Genomic DNA, 5,000 nt, shown 5'->3' with positions numbered 1-5,000 from the left:
ATGTTTTGTCCTTTTAATGTAAAGAGTAAAAATTTAGTTTGTAATCTTTTTTTTTTTTCTGAGAAAAAGAAGAAAGGTTTGTTATATTTATTTTTTTTTTTTATATGTTTATCTGTTTTTTAATTTCATTTTTTTGGGGACCTCTTTACTGATTTAAATATAATTATTATGATTTGCCTTTAAAGACCTCGATTTGCTTTTTTTAAAACAAAGACAAACATTCGTACATCAAAATGAAACAAAAACGACGACAGCGGCAACAGTAACAACAAAAAAAACAAAACAACAATACGACTAAAAAATGAAAACTGAAATAAAAAGAAAAAAAAAAATGAAAAAAAATGTCAAAAGGGGGAAAGGGAAAAAGAAACAAAAAAAGGAAAAAAAAAAAAATGTAATAATAATTTCGTTTTTGTTTAAATTGATGAAAATAAAGAAAAATAAAAAAAGAGGAGAGAGAAAAAGAAAAAAAAATAAAAAAAAAAAAAGTGCAACTACAAAACAAAAGACAAAAAAGAAACACACACACAACCCCACAACACCCCAAACACACCCACACAAACAAAACCCACCCAACCCATACACACAAAAACCCCCAACACCACAAACACACCCCAAAAAACACACCACACAAACACACACACACACACCACAACCCCACCAAACACAACACACACACAACACAACAAACACAACAACACAAACACACAAAAACACACACAACACCACATACACACACACACACACCCACACACACCCACACAACATACCCAATACACCACAAAACACACACACCCTACACCACACTACCCACTACACAAAACCCCCACACACATAACCACACACCCACACCCCAACCACACACCCACACACCACACACAACACCACAAAAACAAACACACAAAACACACACACCCCAACCCACACACACACAACCCCACACATACACACACACACCCCACATACCCCAAAAAACAACAAACAAAAACCACACACACACACACACAAACACACCTCCACCCATCCACCCCCACCACCACCCAACAAACAAACAAATAAACAAGAAGTAGATATTAAAAAAAAAAAAAAAAAATTCTCTCGCTTCCAAGATTTTAATATCCAACTCGCAAGACGTTTGTTGCACAGCCATTGCAAGCTGCCCGCCCGGGTTCGCTAACATGTTTTTTCTGTATATTTGTGTTTTTAGTAATCTTGGGGATCTGCTGCTGGCGGTCGGAAGCGGCTACGTTTTTTTGGCTTTTTTTTTTGTTTTTTTTTGTTTCTTGTTTGTTTGTTTTTGTTTTTTGCGTTTTCTATTGTTTGTTTATTTTTGTTTTTTATTTGTTTGTTTTTGTCTATTGTTAGTTTACTGTTTTTGTTTCTTGTTTTTTATTTATGTTCGTTTGTTTGTTTTTGTTTTTTCCTTGTTAGGTTTTGCTCGTTTTTTTCTTGTTTTTATTATTTGTTGGTTGGTTTGGGTAGTTGTGGTTTATTTGTTTTTATTTTTATTTTTTGTTTGTTTGTTCGGTTGGTTGTTATTGTGGTTTATTTGTTATTCGTGGTTGTGGTTGTGTGTGTGTGTTTTTTTTTTTTTATTAATATGATTTGTTTGTGTTATTGTTTGTTTGTGTGGTTATTTGGTTGTTACAGCCTTTCATCCACCTTATTTTAGATTTTTCTTTGTGTATCTTTTCTGTCTATTACTCTTAAGTCTGGCTCTCTCTCTCTTTCTTTTTCTCACTTTCTCTCTCTCTCTCTCCTCTCTCTCTCTCTCTCTCTCTCTCTCTCTCTTTCTTTTTCTTACTTTCTCTCTCTCTCTTTCTTTTCCTTACTTTCTCTCTCTCTCTTTCTTTCCTTTTTTTTCTCTCTCTCTCTCTCTCTCTCACTTTCCCTCTCTCTCCCTCCCCCCCCCTCTCTCTCTCTCTCTCCTCTCTCTCTCTCTCCTTCTCTTTCTCTTTCTCACTCTTTCTTTCACCCCTTCCTTCCCTTTCTCCCTCAACCTTCCCCTTCCCTTTTCCTTTTCTTTCTTCGCATTTATCCAATTATTCATTTTTAGCCACCTAACTTCTCTCACAACTAATCCTCTTTATTGCATGCTTTCTCTTCCTTAAGATAAATCAGTTCTTTCATTACTTAAGGAGGCAGACTAAATCCATCCCCTCCTCTCCTCCTCTCTCTCTCCTCTTTTTTCTTCTCTCTCTTTTCCCCATTCTCTTCTTCTCTCTCTCTCTCTCTCTCTCTCTCTCTCTCCCCCTTTCCCCCCATCCTCGCCTTCTCCCTCTTTTTTCCCTCTCCCCTCTCCCTACCCTTTCCCTTCCTCCTCTTTCCCCTCTCCCCTACCCTTTCCCCTCTCCCCTCTCCCCTCCTCCTCCCTTTCCCCTTTTCCCTACCCTTTCCCCTCTCCCCTCCTCCTCCCTCTCCCCTCTCCCCCCCTCCCCCCTTTCCCCTCTTCCCCACCCCTTTTTCCCCCCCTCCTCCTCCCTTTCCCCTCTCCTCCTCCCTTTCCCCTCTCCCCTCCTCCTCCCTCTCCCCTCTCCCCACCCTTCCCCCCCTCCCCCCCCTCCTCCCCTCCCCCCCCCTCCTCCTCCCCCTCCCCCCTCCTCCTCCTTCTTCCCTCTCCCCTCCTCCTCCCCCCCCCTCTCCCTTCCCCTTCCCCCCTTCCCCCCTCCCCCCTCCCTTCCCCTTCCCCTTTTTTCCCCTCCCCTCTCCCCCTCCTCCCTCTCCCCCCCTCCCACCCTTTTTCCCCCTTTTCCCCTCCTCCTCCCTTCCCCCCTCCCCTCCTCCCTTTCCCCTCTCCCCCACCCTTTTTCCCCCCTCCCCTCCCCCCCCTCCCCCTCCCTTCCCCCCCCTCTCCCTTTCCCCCCCTCCTCCCTTTTCCCCCCCTCCCCCTAAAAAACCTTTTCCCCTCTCCCCCTCCTCCCCCTCCCCTCCCCTTCCCTTCCCCTCTCCCCTCCCCCTCCCTTTTCCCCCCTTTTCCCCACCCTTTCCCCTTCCCCCTCCTCCCCCTTTCCCTCTCCCCTCCTTTTTTTCCCTTCCCCCTTTTCCCTTTCCCCTTTCCTCCCTCTCCCCTCTCCCCTCCCCTTTCCCCCCTCTCCCCTCCTCCTCCCTTTTCCCCTTTTTTCCCCTCCCCTCCCTCCCCCCCCTCCCTTCCCCCTCTCCCCTCCTCCCCTTCCCCCCCCCCTCCCCCCTTTCCCCCCCTTCCCTTCCCCCCCCTTTCCCCCCCCTCTCCCCTCCTCCTCCCTTTCCCCTCTTCCCTACCCTTTCTCCTCTCCCCCTCCCCTCCTCCCCCCCCCCTCTCCCTACCCCTTTCCCCCCTCCCCTCCTTCCCCCCTCCCCTCTCCCTACCCTTTTCCCCCTCCCCCCTCCTTCCCTCCCCCTTTCCCCCCCTTTTTCCCCCCCCTTTTCCCCCTTTTCCCTTCCCCCACCCTTTTCCCCCCTCCCCTCCTCCCCCTCTCCCCCCCTTCCCCTTTTTCCCCACCCTTTCCCCTCTCCCCTCCTTCCCCCCTCCCCCCCCTCCCCTTTTCCCTCCTCCCTCCTTTTTTTCCTCCCCCCCCCCTCCTCCCCCCTTTCCCCTCTCCCACCCTTTCCCTTCCCCTCCTCCTCCCTTCCCCCCCTTTCCCCCCCCTTTTCCCCCTCCCCTCTCCCCCCTCTTTCCCCTCTCCCTCCCCTCCCTCTCCCCTCCCCTTTCCCTTTTCCCCTCTCCCCCCCTCCTCCCCCTCCCCTCTCCCACCTTTACCCCCCCCCCCTCCTACCCTTACCCTTCCCTTCCCTTCTCTCCCTTCCCTTTTCTCTCATGGATTAAAGGGATTTTAAAAAAAAAAGGGGAAAAAAAAATAAAAAAGGGAAAAATTTTTTAAAAAAATTTTAAAAGGGATAAAAAAAAGGGAAAGGGTGGGAGGAAGGGAAAAGGGAAAAGAGGGAAAAGAGAGGAGGAAAAGGGAAAAAGGGGAAAAAGGAAAAAAGGGGGGGAAAAAGGGGGGGGAGAGGATGGGGAAAAAAGGGAAAAAAAAGGGGAAGGGGGGATGGGGAAGGGGGAAAAAAGGGGGTAAGAGGGGAGGGGGAAAAAGGGAAAGGGAAAGGGGAAGGGGGGGGTAAGAAGGGGGGGGGAGAGAAAAAGAAGGGAAAGAAGGGGGGGAAGAGGGTAAGGGGGGGAAGGGAAAAGGGGAAGGAAGGAGGGAAAAGGGGAAAAAGAAGGAAGAAGAGGAAAAGGGAAAAAAGGGAAAGGAAAACGAAAGGGAGAAGGAAGGGTAAGGGGGAAGGGAGGAAAGAAGGAAAGAAGGAGAGAAAAAAGGGAGGGACAAAAAAAAGGGGGAAATAAAGAAGTAGGGGGGGGGGGAGGGAGGAGAGACAAAGGGGATAGAAGGAGAAGGGAGGAGAGGGGGATAAGGGGGGGGGGGCGAGAGGGCTTTGGTGCAAGGCGATAATGGATTCTTAAAATTCCTTTATGTTTTTCCTTCGCTCTTCTCTTCCTCGTCTTTCGCCCCTCTTGTCCCTCCTCCTTCTCCTTCTTCCTCTGTCTCCTCCTCTTCCCTCTCCAATATTTCCTGTCCTCCTCCTCCTCTTCCTCCTTCTTCTTCTTCCTCTTTATCCTCCTCTTCCCTCTTCTCTGTCCTTCTCCTCCTCCTCCTTCCTTCACCCTCCTCCTTCTCTCCCTCTCCCTTTCTTCTTTCTCTCCATTCTCTCCCTTTTATCATCTTTGTTTTCGACTGCCTTCTTCGTGGAATTATCTACTCGCAAAGCATATACATAGGAAAGGAGGGGAAAGGGACAGAGGAGAAAAGGAGAGAAAAGGGGGAGAGAAAAAGGGGACAGGGAGAGAGGAAATAAAGGGGGAAAGGGGGAATAGAAAGAGGGGAAAGGGAGAGAGGAAATAAGGGGGGGGGGAGAAAGGGGGAAGAGAAAGAGGGGAAAAGAGAAAGGAGAAATGGGGGGCAGGGAGGGGAAAGAGAAAAGGAGAGAGAGGAAATAAGGGATGAAAGGGGGAGAGAAAGAGAGGAAAG

Source organism: Penaeus monodon, chromosome 41 (genome assembly GCF_015228065.2).
Source record: "Penaeus monodon isolate SGIC_2016 chromosome 41, NSTDA_Pmon_1, whole genome shotgun sequence".
Taxonomy (NCBI): domain Eukaryota; kingdom Metazoa; phylum Arthropoda; class Malacostraca; order Decapoda; family Penaeidae; genus Penaeus; species Penaeus monodon.
This window is presented reverse-complemented; position numbering follows the sequence as displayed.